The following is a 19,197-nucleotide window of genomic DNA, read 5'->3' as shown; positions in this document are numbered from 1 at the left end:
GGAAACACAGAAGAAAAAAACAACTGCTTGAATACAATGGTCAAGGGGGATATGATTTGGGATGTAGACTCTAAATGATCATCCTAGTGCAAATATCAACAACATGGAAATAGGTTCTGATTCAGGACACATGTAATACCCAGTGGAATTGTACGTTGCTCTGGGAAGGGGTGGGGGGAGGAAAGGGAGGGAAAGAATATGATTCTTGTAACCAAGGAAAAATGTTCTAAATTGACTAAATAAAATTTTCAACAACAAAAAAATTAAAGACTTTCAATGGAGAAAAAAAAAAGAGAAACTATCATCATCCCCATGCTACTAGATACCATGGTTTAGTAGTCCTGGTGTCTTATTCCATTTGATATTTATTATTAATATCAGAAAGGCATTGTGCTAGGAGCTCACAGCTTAAACACAAAAAATCAGCTGGGCAGCCAATGAAAAAGTATTATGTGCTAGACATTGTGCTAAGCAGGGAGGACACCAAAAGAGACAAAAGAACAGTCCCTGCCCTCTAGGAGCTCCCAGTCTAAGGTGGGGGAGTCAATAAACAAGACATATGTGCATACAAATCATAGGATAAAAGGAAATGGGGCATTGGGGAAGGCTTCTTGTATTAAGTGAGATTTCAGTGGGGACTTAAAGGCAGCCAGGGAATCCAGGAGGTAGTGAGAAGAGGGAGTATTCCAGACACCACAGATTGTCAGAAAAAAAAAATGCCTGGAACTAAGAGATGGAAAGTCTTCATGGTGGAATAGCCAAGAGGCCATCAGTTCACTGGATCAAAGGCTACATGATTTGGCCAGGGGGAGAAAGGGATGGGATGAGGTTAAGATGTAAGAAGACTGGAAAGAAGGGGAAGCACCAGGGGATTCTGTATTTGATCCTGGAGAAGATATGGAGCTATAGGAGCTTACTAACTAAATCAAGAGGTAATGTAGTTGGACCTGGTCTTTAGGAAAATTTCAGCCATTTGGATGGCTGAATGGAGAATGGATTAGAGTGGAGAGAGACTTGAGGCAAGAAGTTCTACTGGTAGGCTACAATTATTCAGCTTTGAGGAGCTGAGGGCCTCCAAGTGTCAGAGGAGAGAAGGCACTGTATTCAAGAAATGGTGAAAAAGTCAAGTCAAGTGTTGGCTTGGATGTGGGGGAGGGTGAAGAATTGAGGATGACTTTCTAGGTGGCAGGCCTGAGAGACTAGGAGAATGATGTTGTCCTCTACAGTTAACAGGGAAAGTGAGGGCCGGGAGAGTTTTGAGGGAAAGATAATGAGTTCTGTTTTGGACACTGAGTTTAAGATGTCTGAAAAGCAGTTGGAGATGTGAAATTGGAGGGTATCAGCGATATTGGGGACAGAAAGGTAAATCTGAGAATCATCAGCATAGAGCAGACTATGAAAACTATAGGAGCTGATGAGATCACCAAGTAAAGCAGTATAGAAGAAGAGGGGCCAGGATAGAACCTTGAGGGACACCCATGATTAGGGAGCATGATCTGGGTAATGAACCAGGAAAGGAAACAGAGGAGGAGTGCTCAGACAGGTAGGAGGAAAACCAGGAAGGAGAGGTATCCCCCAAACCTAGAAAGATGAGCATATCAAGAAAGAGAGGGAACATTGGCATCAAAGGCTGCAGAGAGGACAAGGAGAACAAGACTTGAGAACTGGAAAATGAAGAAGTCCTTGCCCTCTGGTAGCTTATCTTTCACTGAAGGATGTATACATATATGTACAAGTAAAGTATATACAGAGTAATGGGAGGAATTTTAACATTTTAACATTGAGAAAATGTGAAGAACTGGAGGGACCAATTGAAGGCTGATGGGGTGCTGCTTCAGAAAAAGGTAGGGATTCTGAGGAGCAGGGAAGGTGAAAAGGTATGGAGACCTGCTTATTCAAAAGCAAGGCAAATGGAAACAGACCACTACAAGGGTGACCTGAAAGGGAGGGATATGACAGAGGTGGGAACTAGACTGTAAAGGGCCAAAAGTTCCAGGCAGAAAGGTACTTTCACCATTAGGACAATAAAAATGGAAGATGACATGGTCACATCTGCTTTAAGACTATTACTGTGAGGTTTAATTATTTTAAATTCTAACCTTAACTATCAAACAAAATGAACATTTTCATATATTTTGTAGAGGAGATAGGGAGGATTTTACATAAATCAAGAAATCTCTATTATGAAGAGCATACTTTTCTTTTTAAGGATACAATAAATTCAACATATAACTTTCAGAGCAGTCCTGCTTATCTGGGATTGCCTCTGTATTCATCTCATTAAATTATTTTCTCCCCAAATCTGGCCTCAGACACTTCGTAGCCATGTGACCCTGGGCAAATTACTTAACACCCATTGCCTAGCCATTCCTCTTTTTTCTGCCTTGGAACCAATACATATTATTGATTATAAGATGAGGTAAGGGTTTATTAAAAAAAAAAAAAGTTTTTCAGACCCCTATTTCTAGCCCCTTTTCTCTTTCTTTAACCTTCTCCCTCTCAAATGAAAAAAGAAAAAGAAAAACTAAATCTTTATAACCAATATGTATCATCAAGCAAAACAAATTCCTTGTACTGGCCATATCCAAAATTGCGTATCTCCTTCTGACAGTCAATAAACATTTATTAAGCACCTACGGCTGTGCTAAGTGGAGGGATACAATAAAAGACAAAACAGTCCTCAAGCTTGCAATCTAATGGGAAACAACAGACAAACAGCCAAAATGCAGACCTCTTTGAGGAACTCACCAACAGAAGAAGAGGGGTGGCCAAGTAGAAGCATATTCTAGGATGAGATGCCATAAAGACAGTTAGATGTTCCAGGGCAAGGAGACCCTAGGCACAAAGGAAAGTCACAGGATAAGAAAGCAGCTGAGGCATGGTTTTGAAGTCTAGAAATTAGCAGCAAAGCTGAGAGGAGAAAGTACCAAAGAGGGAAGAGGAGTGATGGGCAATCTGCTCAGAAGTGGGCAGTATCAGATGTGAAGGACTTTAAATGTTCAGAGAAGAAGTATGTATTTAAACTAAAGCAACAGAGAGCCAGGGAACTTTCCTGAGAAGACGGTTGGAGTCTGACTGATGGGGATCACTCTGGCAGTTGTATAGAGGATGACTGGAAAGGGTAGAGACTTGAGGCTGGGATACCAATGAGGAGTTTACTGTAGTAATCCAGTAAGATGTGATTAGGGCCTGACTTAGGGTGGTGGCTATGTAATGAGAGAGAAGGGGAAGAATGCAAGAGAGGAGAAGGAGCTGGAATCAATAAGATTTCATCACTTATTGGATAGATTAATCTTCAACTCATTGTGTGGCCTTCTACAACCTCCTTGTTCTCTGTGGACTTCACTTTCTTCATCTGTAAAATAAAATGGTTGTTCTAAATGTCTAAAGTCTTTTCCTATTTTTGGCTTGAAAATTTTATTTTATAAACACAGAAATTCAATAGGATTCAAGGAATACTCAATGCCTCTTGCATGCAGGTCACATGGGAAACAGGTGAACGACAAAGTCTAGGTAAGACATGGCTACTCTTCTCAAGGAGTATACACACAATACTATAAAGTACATAGACCATTTGCTTTGATACATACTTTTATAAGAGAAGTCAAAGGACTCTGTGAAGAGAGAAAGAGAATTGACTGGAAGGGAAGAGGGGCGAGAGGTGGGTGTCAGGGAAGTAACAGATAAACCAAATTTCTCTTTAACTCCATGAAACTTAGAAGCATCATTAGGGTATGGATGATCCACTCTGAGGGCTTTCTATTATTGATGATGGTTGATTATGATCTTTAAATGACACAGCTCTTTCAATCATAGGCAGGAACCTTTATTAAGATCTCTTCAATGTTCTAGTCAACTGCCTTCGAATGTCTGGCATCATCATAGAACAAAGTCAACTTTCTGTCCTCATTTCTGCTCTCAACACACGATTCCCTAGGTTCTGATGACATAGAGTTAAAATCTTTAGCCTATTTCCATTATAGAGTTTTCCAGCTTCAAAAAAGGAAATAAATGCACTTTGCTTTGAGGTACCATGGACAAAAATTTCTAAAAAGAATGCTTAAAAAGAATCAGACATGATGTCTCAGTTTGGGGTTGAAGCTACCTTTTCTTGGGAATCTCTGCACTTTAAAAAAAGCAGGCAACTCAAAAGACTCCAAACATGAAATCTCACAAATTTTTAATTTGGACAGACACGTGAAGGACAACCAAAGTTGCAACCATGAGAGATTCTAGTCCTTTTGTTTTATTTTTTTTCTCCAGGGTCAATGTTCTGAAATGTAGTCCTTTTGTTTTAAAATTGTCTGATGATGACAAATCCCCAATGCAGATATATTTCATATAAATAGTATTCAGAGGCAGAGGAGAAGACGAGAGGCCATCTGCCCTAGTTCACATGGAATGTTCCTAAACACCTGGGGAATGGCAAAGCAGCTTTTGTTCAGGGACTTTCAGTGAGGAAGTGAATACTGCCTTCTTGGGTAACTCATTCCATTGTCTGGTCAGCCCTGCTGGTCAATTAAGTTATTCCTTAGGTCAAACAACGATTTGAACTTCCATCCTCTGCTTCCAAATACAGTGTTTGATTCCTGATAGCACATTACCTTTGGTGTGGGGGGGGTGGTGGTGGTAGAGGTGGACAAAAGCCCTCAGATTAAACAACCTTCATTCCATTCAATCCTAGCTCTCAAATAATTAAAGAAGATATGGAGAAAACTAATTTAAAATATGTAGACCAATGGGTTTTTTAACTCTCCCTTAGTAATATAATTTCTTTCTCATTTTAAAAGCACACTAACCACTTTGATTCATTCAAATACAATGATCCAAAATGAAGTAGTTACATAATATCATTCAATAATAATAGACATTTAAGAAAAGCTAAATCAATGTTTCTTTACAAATCTAAAGCACAAAGTAATCTATTTAATAAGAAAATTGCCAATCAAATAAACTCAATAAACTTTATATTCTGAAATTGAAAAATGCAGAAATGATCTGTGTATTCTCCTAGTTTCCCTCTTGGTGGTGGCCATCCATCTCGGCAGCACTGAAGAGAAGGGCCTGCTTCATTACATTTGGGCAAGGCACAGATAGCAGAGTGAGCACAGCTCTGTATGCCAAATGGATTTTTTACTTTGGCCAGCAACTATTGAGAACCATCCTGAAGAGCTTTGGTGTGGAGAGGTCTTTTTTAAATGTTAGGCAATATTCTTTTAAACCAATTGCATCTATACTTTTCTACTTTAATGTAAAAAAAAACAACAACAGAGAAGGCTTTCTACAAAAACCTCGGGGAAAAGAAAAAAGCATCAGTTAACAACACCCAAGGCCTACAATGATGATCTATTCTCTACTACAAGGAGGAGGAAGGTAAAACAGCAGCCTCCAAATCATTTCTCACTGTTTATTAGTTAATAGATGTCAGCATTATTGATCAGCTTTATGCAAACTGCTATCACAAAGCCTTTTTTTTGGAATGGGTTACAATCAATGACCAGACATTAACCTTTCAGACTACAATAAGGAGGCAATCATCACATCATAATATCAGCACTGGAAGTCAGGCCCTGAGGTCATTTTTAGTCTCTCTCATTCCAGGATAAAAATTCCTTCTAAAATATTACTAAGTAAGGGGGCAGCTGGGTAGCTCAGTGGATTGAGAGCCAGGCCTAGGGACAGGAGGTCCTGGGTTCAAATTTGACCTCAGACACTTCCCAGCTATGTCCTGGGCAAGTCACATGACCCCTATTGCCTAGCCCTTACCAATCTTCTGCCTTGGAGCCAATACACAGTATTGACTCCAAGACAGAAGGTAAAGATTAAAAAAAATAATAATAAAATAAAAATAAAAAAAATATTACTAAGTAGACACCCAGCCTCTGCTGACTGGAAGACAGATGCTTGAGGAGAGACTGGAAGACAGACACTCAGACTGGGAGTGAAGACACTTGGCTGTGGAACTGGACCCCTGGAGGAGCTCATGCAGGAGACCTGCAGTTAAAGGGGGCTCCCTATGCCCTAAAGATGCCCATTCTACTACTGGGCAGCTCTTGGTCTTTTTGGGAAGGTGGACTATGCACAGAGTCTCCATATGCCAGCTGGGGAAAACATATTAGCTGAGCCAACAGGGCTATGACAAATAAATAAATAAATTCAATATTCTATGTATTGTAGCATGACATGATGGAGAGATAGCTGATCTAGATAGAAGTCAGGAAGACCTTGGCTCAAGCCTCATTTCTGGGACATTCTAGTTGTGTGACCCTAAGCAAGTTACTTAATTGTCTGTGCTCTAGGCAACTATCTGAGTTTCAATTAAAAGGAGCCAACAAGCACTGGTAGGGAGATTTTCTTCTCAGAGAAGTCCCTGAGCCAATGACATCACAAGTCCAGGACTTATCCATACTCTATAAACTATTTCTAGAAAGAGGTTATAAAAAAGATCTTCTTAACCACAAGATTGGGTCACACACCTATCAAGGAACTATTTTAATTTGACAAAAATGCCATCTTGGAAGTCAATCTGCATGGCCCAATAGCCACAGGACCAGTGAAATTATTATAATCAGTCAACAAGGAAATTATTAAATGTTTATTCTGTGTCAGGTTCTGTGCTGAATGCTGAAAGGTAAAAAAGAGTTCCTGCTCTCAAGAAGCTCACAATCTAATCCTACAGTTAAGGGTCAAATTTACAAAATTCAAGAAGGTGGACAGTCTTCTTTATACAAACTAAGGCTTCAACTAAAAACCATAGTGAAGACAATTAAAGTAAAACAGGGAAAGATAAGACTAACATCAGTCCATAAAAGTGAGTCTTTTGAAGACCCTAGGCATTCTTATATTACATTAGGACTGACACAAAACCAAAATGTTCTATCTGACATTCAAAGCCCTTCATACTCTATTCCCCTTCCCCCTTTCCAGTCTTCTTATATCTTATTTCCTATTATATACTCTTCAATCTAAAGACATGGACTTCCTGGCTATAAGCCCCTCCATTTTTCATCTCTAGGTATCTTCTCTGGCTGTCCCCTATGCCTGGAATGCTCTCCCTCCTCCACTCTGCTGACCTCCCTGGCTTCCTCAAACTCCAAACTAAAATCCCATCTTTTACAAGGAGCCTTTCCCAACTGTGAAGATTGGATTTAGCTCTCCCCAGATTGTAACAATGAAGGTACTTAGTGCTTCCTTTATTGTGAAGATTAAATTGTAATCCCCTGTCCATTTTTTATTTTAATCCCTGAGTGTTAACTCAGTATTTAAAGTAGATCTATCCATTTTAACTACAAAAGGTGTTAACTAACTACAAAAAGTGTTAACTACAAAAGGTGTGAACACCCATTTTATACATTGAGTGGGCAGTCCTGAAGAGGAGTGTCTGCTGTGATTGGTAGACATAAAAATTTAGGGGAGGTGACACAAGAGAAAAAGGTCTTTAAATAGAGGAAAAAGAGGCACACATAGATGAATTGATAGATCAAGAATTCAATCACTCGGAGTTGGACTAGATAGAAGTCACTCAGGCTTGGAGTGAAAAAGAGTCACTTAGAGGAGAGACTGGAAGAAGAATCAGTCACTTGGAGTTTGACTGGAAGACAGATGCTTGAGGAGAGACTGGAAGACAGACACTCAGATTGGGAGTGAAGACACTTGGCTGTGGAACTGGACCCCTGGAGGAGCTCATGCAGGAGACCTCAGACTGCTTTCCTTTCCTTTTAGATGGTCACCTTGGTGAAGCTGAATTAATCTCTCTCTCTCTCTCTCTCTCTCTCTCTCTCTCTCTCTCTCTCTCTCTCTCTCTCTCTCTCTCTCTCTCTCTCTCTCTCTTCCCCCCTTTTCCCTCTTCCTTAATATCTTCCCTCTATTGTAAATAAATTACCATAATTTCATTTTACTTTAGTAATTCATTTTAGGATTTAGAAATTAAATCCCTGGCAACCACCAATTAAATATTAAGTCAAGCCATACAAATTTAACACAACCCCTTTTAATTCCAGTGCCTTCTCTCTATTTATTCTGTATGTGTATGTGTGTGTATATATATATATATTCCCCCCCATGTTATGTCTCCCGTTGGACCAGAAGCTCCTTGAGGGCAGGGACTATCCTTCACCTCTTTTTGTATGCCCTGTACTTGCACACAGAGCAGATACTTAATAAATGTTTCTTGAATCAGATGAACAAAATTGCTCAATATTAGGGATTTGAGGTTTCCAGAAATTGATCTCTGGGCTACCTAAACTAGAGAGCAAAACCCCTGGTAGCACATCTATCAAAGAATGATTGTGTAGAAGGTAATGATCTTTTTGTTCTTTATCTGATCTCCAAAGGAGAACTTAAATGCTGAGAATTAAAACTGTACTTTATAGGCCCAGGCAGAGAAATTCTGACCAACAGAAAGGTATCCATCTTAGCTGGTGCAGTGTAACATGCCCTCCACTGGGTGCTGGGGGCCTAGCTCAGATAGCCCTGTTGTCCCTTCTGGACCAAGTGCAGTCACTCACCCTCCCTGGGCCTCAGTTCCATCACTTGTGAAGTGAGAAAAGTAGAACAAATGGCCTCTGAGAGTCCTTTCTATAGCTTTAAATTCATCTCATTATTCTTAAAAAAAAAAAAAAGGAATCTTAAGTAGACATACTGATACAGGGCCTGTTTTCCTCCCCATTCTAGGCCAAACCTCACAGTAAAGCTGTTTCTTACAATTCCATCCCACCCCCGCTCCGCCCTTTGCTGTTTTCCTTAGTTTATTAGAACCATCTGGGCAAGCCTCCCCCTTCCAGTTTCTTAAGTCTAAGGAACTGGCAGATGTAATTTATCAGTCATTTCAAAAACTTTAAAAAAGAAATTTTGTAGTGTCTCAAAAACTTAATGAACACGTTTCTAGTATCAATGGAGAAAGGATCATATCCATGTGTCATAGGGCTTCATTTTTAAAGGGACATGTTGCTAGAAGACAAACACTTAAGAAAAAATGCTGAGCCCCATTGCCTAGTTTTGGGATAATTTTTAAAAAATTAATCACTGATTTGAAACAGAAACCAAAATCACTGTTTACGTAAAGTTACCAAGGTAGAACAGTTTGTATTTTTACACTATGGGATCATTGGCACAAAGGCAAAAGGATGTTTCCAAGCAGTATATTTAAAAGATAAAGGATAGAAATATGAAGTAAAATGTCTGCCCAAGTACTAAACTAAGGGATGGGTACTACTAAGGAAAAAAGATCAGGTTCCTTAATTTTTAGAAAGACGTAACTTATCTAAGTGTACTGTTTCATTTGATCTTACACCATAATTCAGAATCCTTCTTATTCCAAGTCCTTTGGCTGGATGCTGAAGGCCCAGGCAAGGCACTTCCTTTTTCAATGTTTGCATCTTCATCTATAAAATCAAATTTTGGATGCCTCAATGATTTCTAAGGTACTTTCCAGACATTAGCATGTTATGGATGGAGAAACAAAAAACAATATATATATATATATATAACAGTGTATAAACACAGTCAACCTTTTAGTAAGCAGGTTGGTGATGAAGCTTTGAATGACAGATTTAAAGCTAGACAGGATTTTAAAGGTCATCTAGTACAAGGCCCTCCTTTTAGAAACAAAAGAGAAACTCAAGTCTAAAAGACATTAAGTATTTTACCCAAGGACACTGGAAGTAAAATGACAGAGACTGAACCCATGTTAAGAGCCATTTCCCAACAGATAAATTGTCAAAAGATATGAACAGGCAATTTTCAAAGGTTAAGAAAAACAAGTTGACAATAATCACATATTAAAAAAAAATCCCAAACCACGAAAAATTAGAGAAATGTAGGATCTACTAATTAGACTGGCAAAGATGACAAAGAAGGACAATGACAAACACTGGAAGGAGGGAAAATAGGCACACAAAAAGCATTGTTGGTGATATAAATTGGTTCAACCATTTGGAAAGCAATTTAGAACTGTGCCCCAAAAGGCAATGATCTTTTTGTTCACATCCTTTGACCCAACCATACTACTACTATGTCCCCCCAAATCAAAGAGGGAAAAAATGACATCTATCTATCTATCTATCTATCTATCTATCTATCTATCTATCTATCTATCTATCTATCTATCTATCTATCTATCTATCTCTTTCTATTATAAAGTGGAGTATAGAACTGAAAGGAATCATAGGATGTCATTCACTACTTTCTCAATAAGTTTAGTAGCCCCTGACTCATAGTGTTTCCTTCCCAAACCTATAAATTTTATATTTCAGGAAACTGAGGCAGATAGAATAAGGGATTTGACCAAGGTCACTCAGCTAGTGTTAGAGGCCACAGTTGAACTCAGATCTACCTGACTCTATGCCCAGTCACCTAGGTGCCTAGAAAGGGCTGAATAAAAATGAATGGGTAAGAAGGAATTGATGCCCAAGATAATAGGTAATAAAATCAGGACGTAGCTGTCCTTGGTGAACTGAAGGTAATGGGTAGATGAAATACAATTTCAGATAATGCTGGATCTGACTGACAGCAGTGTCAAAAATACCTGAGAGACTGTGGAGAATGGGAGAGGAATCTTGGGCCTGGAAAAGGACAGATATTGTCCTAATTTTCTTTTTCTTTTTTTTTTAAGTAGTTGGGGCAGAATTTTATTTTTTAAATTAGTTAATTTTAATTAATTTGTTTGTAACATCAAAATTTCCAGTTATCTCTTTCCTATCCTCCCATCACTATACTGGGTAAAGGAATAATTTGATCACACACACACACACACACACACACACACACACACACACACACACACACACACACACATGTCCTGCATATTTCTTTCCCAGGAGGTGGATATTCAGTTATTCTTAAAATTGTATTTCTGTTGCTATATAGATATTATGTTCTCTCGGTTCTGCTCGTTTCATTCTTCATAATTTTATTTTTTAAATTAGCCTGCTTGTCATTTCTTATGATGCTGTAGTATTCCATCATAATCATAAGCCACAATTTGTTTGGTCATTCCCCAATTGATAGACATCCCTATAATTTCCAGTTCTTTGCCACCACAAAGATAACTGCTACAAATATTTTAGAACATATAGGTTCTTTTCCTTTTTTTTTCCCCCAGATCACGTTGAGAAACAGATCTAGTAGTGCTATCATTGGGTCAAAAGGCATACCATAGCCACCTTCATAACTCTTTGGGCATAATTTCAGAGTGCATTCCAAAAGGGTTCGATCAATTCACAGTTCATACAACAATAGTGTATTTATGTCCCCATTTTCTCACATCCTCTCCAATATGTCATGTTGTTCTTTTATCATTTTAGCCAATCTGATAGGTATGAGATGATCTCTCAGAGTTGTTTTAATTTGCATTGCTCTTATTAGTAATTATTTAGAGCATTTTTTTCATATCTCTATAGATAGTTTTGATTTCTTCAACCAAAAATTGCCTATTTATATCTTTTGCCCTTTTATAAATTGGGAGGGCATTTATATTCTTATAAATTTGACACAGTTCTTTATCTAGGTCCCCTAATTTTAAAAAAGGAGAAGGAATGGGATCAGATCTGTACACCGTAGGTCAGTAAGATTAGCTTTGATTCTGTGCACATTATTAAAGAAATAGCAAGTGGCCATTCTGGAAAAGTAACTCTTCATAATCAAAGAGCCAGCCTACTGTCAACAAAAGCTTGTTTACTTTTTTGACAAGGTTACTTAAATCAATAAGACTAGGGAAATGCCACAAACATAGAGTATCTCAGTTCAAGGAGTATTTGAAGCAGTAGCACATTTTTTTTTCCTGTGGAGAAAACTGGGATGTGGGAGAGACTATGACCAAGAGTTGGGTTTGGAACTGGTTTAATCATGACTGGTCTGAAGCAGAGATTGGTAATTTAGGTCTGTGTGGAAGAGGGGTCTCCTGGTGAAGGCTGTAGGAGCTATGCTTGGCCTTGTACTCTTTCACATTTTTATTTTTATGAATGACTTAAATAAAGGCAAATCTGGTACATTTTTTCAATTTTCAGATGCCACAAACCTGAAATAGAGAGCAATCACACTGAAAAGCAAGATCTAAAAAGACTTTTAAAGAAAGGCTACAACATGAGGTCCCCAAAATCACTTTCCCAAATACAAGATGATGGTGGAATGGTTATGGAGGAAAAAAAAAATTAGGGCTGTAAATTCAATGAGCTCAGGAAATCAATTCAGTCCTTGCTTTCATTCAGACAGATCCAGCACCCAGGCCTAGGCAGATTAGATGGTACAACTGTCCTCCATCGAGGTCATATCACATAGAGTAAGTTACTCAGTTTGGGGCCCAGTGTTGATAATAAGCTGGAGAACCTATGAGGAAGGGAAACCAAGACAGTGAAGGGCTTCACTGAAGGAATTAGGAATGTTTAAACTCAAGAAGAAATAATGTTAGGGGGCAGGATAGCTATTTACAAATATCTGCAATGTCCTAGGGGGGGAAAGTTTAAACTTTTCCTGTTTGGTTCCTGAGGGCAGGACTTAGGTCAATGGGAAATTGGAGAGTAGGTCAATTTAAGTGAGAATCAAGGAAAAACAAAAATGGGTCTGGTTCTGTTAGGGCTGTTGAAGCGGGGTTATTTTTCAGGTGTGGGCTGGACTATTCGAGATCCTTCCCAACAGTGAAATTCTGTGACTCTGACTTTCAATGATTTCCTATGACTCCTATAATACAAAATGCCTTCAAAATCCTCAATATTATAGCTTCAACTTTTTTTTTTCCAGCCTTATTTCACATTACTTTCCTTCAAATGGCCTCTCTTTCAGGTCAACTGAGTGATTAGGTTATTTCCTCAAACTTAAAATTCCATTTCCAATGTCTGTATGAAGTAGCCATTTCAGAGCCTTCTCTCATGACTGACATGCACTAATTAATCCTTTCTGCAGCCTCTGAAACTCTCTTTGAGGCTCAATTTAAACCCTCCCTGATTACTAGGGCCCCACCACTTTCCCAAAGCCCCCTGCTGAAATGACTGTCCATGTACTTATTTTACTTTTGCACACACTGTTTTCCTCCTGAAGAATGTAAGCTCTTTGGGGGCAGCCCTTGCTTTGATTCTGTATCCTCAGTGTCGGCCAACAAGCCTTGTATATTATTAATCAATTTTCTTGAATTGAGTAAAAAAAAAGGAATAAGTAGGGTATCCTTAGATAAAATAAATGCTAGTCAGTACAGGGGCCTTAAATGATAACTTACTGGATTATTTAAAGTCAACAAGGAAAGATGAAAAGGTACAACATTTAATATTCAGTTCCTCTATGAGGACCTGACTTTTAACACTTTCTCTTGTCTAGACAAGCAGGCCTGGTTTGAAAGCTACAAGCTGTACATAAAAAGGACAGGGAGTTTCATTAACAATCCTGTATATGTTCTACTGTGTATGTGGAGATGCCTGTTAAAAATAGAATGTTTGCTAAGTCCAGAATAAAAAAGAAATTTGAAAAAAAATGACACCTTTGGAATGCAATATGATTTAAGAATGATTTCATGAATGACAGATGTGTATAGTTTTACAAGGAAAGAGTCAATCTTATTCTAGCAAACATTTTCATATAACAAGACAAGATGAAGATCATATTTGAAGCCAAAGTAAAGGACAACAATATGAAGTCATCACACACTTTCCCTCATTTATGAGACCAAAACTTACTAAGGTACCTGTTCACAATGGCAGGTCAGGCAGAGGACAGTGCAGGCCATGAGGGCTGACCCCTGGATGACAGTATTTAGGGACAGAAGGAATCTTAGAAAACATCTACCCACTGTCACAAAGGGAATAGGTAGCAAATAACAAAGATCAGTGCTTCTCATTCCCGATGGGCACTCAATTGCCTTAGATAAAAATCTGAGGATAAATAGGGGAGGGAAAAGCACAAGAGGAAAAAAAAAGAATGTTACTTAAAATGAAGTGAGACCATGCTTGTTTCCTTCGACTATCGGAAAGGTAGATGGATCATGCACTGGGAAGTCGTAAGGAAGCGTATTTCATCTGAGTTACAAAGTAAAACTTTCTTGCAATCAGAGCGTGGCAATAATAGGATGGGTGATCTCAATCACTTTTGGATAGAGGATGCATGACGACATGGTACGATACCAGAGGAGATCCCTAGCCAGGCCTGGGATGCTGCCCTAACCATTGAGAAGAAAAGTGGAGGAAAAGTGTCTTGGAACTTAGATGCAGGAGATGCTGACTCTGCGGCATGAAGGCCCACTGGGAGGGGCTCTCTGTCCCTGCGCCCTTGCCTTTCTTGCTTTTCAGACAGTACAACACAAGCTGCAAAGCTGCCTGCTAATTTGCCATATGACACTGCTGGGGCACTGCAGGTGTGTGGCTGATTCTCCCTCTCTGCCATGAGCCAGCACTTGTGACTATAAGATAAAGGTGATCACAAAATCCCTTGCCTCTAGATTCAAGGAAACTGGTAGACAGGAACATCCCCACAGTGGACTTCTCATTAGGGAGTCTGCTCACACAGAAGCGACATCACAGAGTGCATTTCTCTGAGAAAAGAGACCAATACTGCTGTGGACTTATTCAGCAGAAAACCCAACCACACAAAAAGGAACCTGGCAGCTCAGTTGTCTGAGGCTGAAAACTTTGTTTCTGAAATGCACTGCAAATGCTTCATTCGTGCTGCCCTTCCACGTCACCTGTATAAACTTAAGAGCCAACTTTGTGGAAGACTTGCTCACTCAAGGGTTGAAAATGCAACAGGTATCAAACTGCAAAACTCCTGGCCGGTACAGTAATATTTTCTTTTGAAAATGACATTTCTTGACTTGAGTTCAATCTGATGAGTCTTGACAGAGGTGTGACCCACGATGGGTCAGCAAACCCTTTTCCATCCATAAATATTGGTAGGGTTGGGCCAATTACACTCGTCTAGTTACAGTTAGCCCAAGGCCATCAGGGGTCTGGCCTAGGTGGTAACACACAGTAAAACAGAAATCCTCTATATAGGACATCATTAAAGAGAGGCCTGGGACAGAAAGAGCTGTGCAACGGGAAGAAAGCTTAAGGGAAGCCCTCAGTGAACTGGGTCCCTCTCCTGCAAGTCATTAAGTATCCTACTGGCAGGGTGGCTGGTACGGGCAGGAATGGATGGGCTCTCCTTATCCACCCACAGAATGTCTACACTGGGTACACAGACCTATTAGAATCATGCAGGAATACATTTCCTTATTTGCAAGAGTCTTCTTGAAGTCTCCCTTTATAGAGGACTCAGAATTTCTTCCTCTGCATTTTCTACCAGCTGCTCTCTTTGGTTTCACTCCTAGAACATTATGCCTCGGTGCCAGGGACCCTCTGCTGGCACCCCCACCCCCGATTGTAAGCTCCTTTAGGAAAAGGATTGTCTTTCTTTTTCTTCTGCTCAGCGCCTAGTAGACTAAATATAGTTCTTACAAAGAGAAATGAAAATTATATATATGTAAAGGTCCAATGGAAAACTCACTATACCAAGAGCTCAGATATTGTCTTCTCTTTTACTGAATTTGGAAATGAAGTTGGTCTGGAATGAAACAAATTGAATGACGATCACTTCTTAAGTTCAAAATTCAACGATGGGGTCTTACTATTTAAGACTTGGTTTCCTATTTCATCTCACTGAAAATTGCTCTGGGTAGATGACCCTAACATTTCACCAACACCTTTATGAGAAACAGTTCCAAGGAGTGGTCAAACGGTCACATAAGGCAGGCTAAGAACAAACTAGAATAACAGTCCAACAGTGGATCAAATTTCTTTTGGACAAGTTACATCTATCAAGAGCAACTGTTTCAACAAGAAATTAAAAAGGTTAGAATAGTAACAATGAACTCATTTCTACAGGTGAAGCCACTCTTACTTTTCTTCTATTTTTATTCTTCTTTTTTTTAAAAATGCTGTTTTGACACCATTTCCAAATATATCCCTTTCCCTGCACTACCTAGAAAGCATCTATCCCTTGGATCAAAGAAAAGGAGGAAAAAATGTCATTTAGTCAAACCAACCAATAGCTCAGCAGTCTGCCAGTGTATTTAATGTTCCATACCCACGATTTAAGACACTCTGTAAAGAAGGAAAGGGATGTATTTTCTTTGCCATTTGTCAAGGTCAAACTTTCCAAGTTTCTTAGTCATAATTATACATCACTCATTCAATTACAGTTTTTGCTCTTTCTATTCATATTGTTTTGGTTTTTGTGTATATCAAAACCACCCACTTTCGAAGACAATTTCCCACACTGAAGGACATGTGAAAAATTGTTGTTCTTATTTTGAGGTCATAGAATCAGGATTACAGGCTCCTGAACTGAAGAGATCTCAGAGATAACGGTTCAACCTTTCATTTTTTTTTTGATCATTCATACATGAAATAATTTATTTTTTAAAGTCTTGATGTTGCCCAAATATCACCACAAATGGCCTCTTTGCTTCTGCACACTTGTCTGGACTATGTTGCTATTATTTACAGCACGGTCAGTGTGTATGTTGCTATTTAGATTCTCTTTCTTTTCCCCTAATTTCCCACCCAACCCCATGTTTCTCATAGCATCCCAGTCAGTCACATAGTCATGAGCTAGTTGGCCCAGAAGCTTCCCTAATCCTTAGACATAAGCAACCCTTTCATTTTTGAGATAAGGAAACTGAGGCCGTGAGCAGGACAGTGATGCCCAAGGTCTCAAAAGTAGCAATGCCAGGATTTGATGTCAGGTCATATACAGGATTATTTGTTTAAGAAGAGTCTCTTCTAGGAAGTCTATACCAAGAGTGATGATCTGGCAGTGATTCTGTGCTTCATACCTATCTCCAGCCAAATAGAAGATAACTCCTTAGAAGCAGGAATTTGTGAGTAACTGGAGTAGTCAATTATTTATCCAGGTTTTTTTTCATAAAGAGAAATTAATAGTAATTTCCTGGAAGAAGTGCTTAAGGCTCAACTTGGGCAAGAAGAATGTTGAGACTTCTACCTGCTTGCCTCAGTCAATTTAGTATCAAAGAATGTCTTACACTGACTTACTCTCTTTAAGTTGTTTCCTAAGAATTACTGCATTCAATGGACAGATGAAGAATTAAATCCAGAAACTGGATGACTCCGTCAAGGTCACACGAGTACTAAATGCTGGAGCCCAGACTTGAATTCGAATCTCTGCACGTAACACTATCCTCTCCATTTAAAATTTTAAAAGCACCACTAACTGCTCTATTAATTGTGCTTCCAAAATTCGGTAATTGTCTCTCATTTAAGAATGAAAACAAGGAAAACAAGCAGGGGTAACTGGACTGTCATGGAGTAAAATGGGATCAGGAAGTTGACTTCCTTCCCTGTGGTTCTGACAAAGGAATGAGAAGTGGTCCCATTCGAACTGCGTGATACTCACGACTGGATGGCATAATGATCTGTGATCCTATTCTTGCTGAGGAAATCAGCTCTGAGTGGGCAGAGAAGACCTCAGATTGGGGACAATTTTCAAACATGAAACGGAGCAGGCCAGTGGGGAAGGACACCTGGAGGACAAGGTAGAGTTTATGCTCTGCTCTCCCTCACTCCATGTCTACATGGAGGAAACCACAATTCTGCCCCAAGTCCTGTGCTCAGAGGGAGACAGTAGGTGCTTAATGAAGACTTGTCTTGGTTAGACTCACTTATGACATAATCCACTCTATTTTGGGAAAAGCAGTTTATTTCTCTGGGACTAGACCTTCCCTTCTGCAAAATGGGGATGGGGTAGAAGGGCACACGCACTAATGACCTCTAAGATTCATTGATGAAGAGCCCATGAAGAGGAAGGACCAGGAAAATATGATCTTGGTAGTTGTCAGGGACTGGGAGAATCAAGTACAAAAAAATCCTGAAATGTTAGTAGTATAGAGTAGCAAGTGCAACTAGGGAAAAATCCCAGCAGATCAAACACTGTCAGGTTGACAGCCATGTTCAAAATTCTAGACTAGAATTAAGTGACCAAACTGAGCTTAATCGGGAGCAGTCAGCTGTAAAACTAACTGCAACTCAGAGAAGTTTAGGATAAGCGGCAGGGCAATTCTCCATCAGAATATCCCTGGAATTCAGAAGAATGGAGCCACGGAAGCCACTTGGGAGGAAAGGAAACCTCCGGATACCCATTTCCCAGAGCAGCAGCATGAACTTAAGAGAACCCCAGGGGAAGAACCACTCTAATCCATCCTCATGTTTCTTCATTGCACTTCTAGAAGGAAAAGGTTTCTATGATTGGATTATAGCACTGAGAGCTAGAAGAAACCATCTATGGTCTATTCTCTCATTCTCCAGAGGAAGAAACTGAGACCCACATAAATGAGTATACACCTGACCGAGGTCATCCAGGGTACAGTAGAGCTATGATGGACCCCTGACCCCTGACCATTGTATTTCACAATGGTGCTCAAACATGATCATCTGAAATCCCAGGGGAGAATGCTTTCTTTGGGGGGACCAGGGAAAAGATAGGAGAATCCCCTATGTGCCCCTGGGATGACTTTCTAAGGACCTGTCAAAGCTTTAGAGCCAAAAATCAGCAGCCAGCAGCTTGACAAAGCCGTTAGGCAAGAAAGTCCTGGATGTCCTAAATAACTGAAGTTTCAGATAATTAACATTTATGAGGAGAATAAATAGATGACTGAAGAAATCATGGCTGCAGAAGAGTAAAGATAAAGCAGATTTTTGGTTCAGATGTCATTTCAAAGTTGCTAGATGCTGCTGTTGATTTCTTAAAGACCATTTCTAAGAAGTTGGGTCTTTTCTGCTTGGGTCAATTGTTTGCATTCTTGGGGAAGTCTGCCAATTTCCCCTTGGGTTCGAAAAGGAAACTCTGCTTCCCAACAATCCAAAAAGAGAGCTATGCCACTTTTAAAATGTTTGAAAAACAGATCATTTATTTTAGAAGCTCAGAATAAGAACCGCCAGAAAATGGGAACAGCCTCTCTCCTTCCCCTCTAACTCCTAGTCAGGACTTGTAAGGTACTCCAGAAAGAGGCCTTTCCTCCCTAAAATGGGAAAAAAAAGGTTCTCCAAGGCATACTCTGTGTTGTATTTCAGTCCCCCAAAGCAACTGTCATTTCCTGTAACCAAGACATTTGTATACACAGATGAACAGGCTACATAAAGAGATTTTATCTCATAAGCTCAATTGTTCCAATCTTTTCTGAATAGGAAGAAAAAACGTTCAAAAGAGAAAGGTCGCTTTTCT

The 19,197-nt window shown here is 39.5% G+C and overlaps 1 protein-coding gene across 7 annotated transcripts in view; it reads right to left on the bottom strand.

Moving 5' to 3' along the window:
• Positions 1 to 19,197, bottom strand: part of PEAK1 (pseudopodium enriched atypical kinase 1) — a 280,397-nt gene that overhangs the window by 140,719 nt on the left and 120,481 nt on the right. For 3 of the 7 annotated variants that reach the window (XM_056796714.1, XM_007477977.2, XM_007477976.2), the window contains exon 4: positions 2,749 to 2,835. The exons of the other annotated variants lie outside the window; for them this stretch is intronic. The gene's annotated coding sequence lies outside the window, so the exon portion shown is untranslated. The remainder of the gene's footprint in view (positions 1 to 2,748; positions 2,836 to 19,197) is intronic. 7 annotated transcript variants of the gene reach the window in all.

The sequence above is a fragment of the Monodelphis domestica genome, chromosome 1, assembly GCF_027887165.1.
Source record: "Monodelphis domestica isolate mMonDom1 chromosome 1, mMonDom1.pri, whole genome shotgun sequence".
NCBI lineage: Eukaryota > Metazoa > Chordata > Mammalia > Didelphimorphia > Didelphidae > Monodelphis > Monodelphis domestica.
This window is presented reverse-complemented; position numbering and strand designations above follow the sequence as displayed.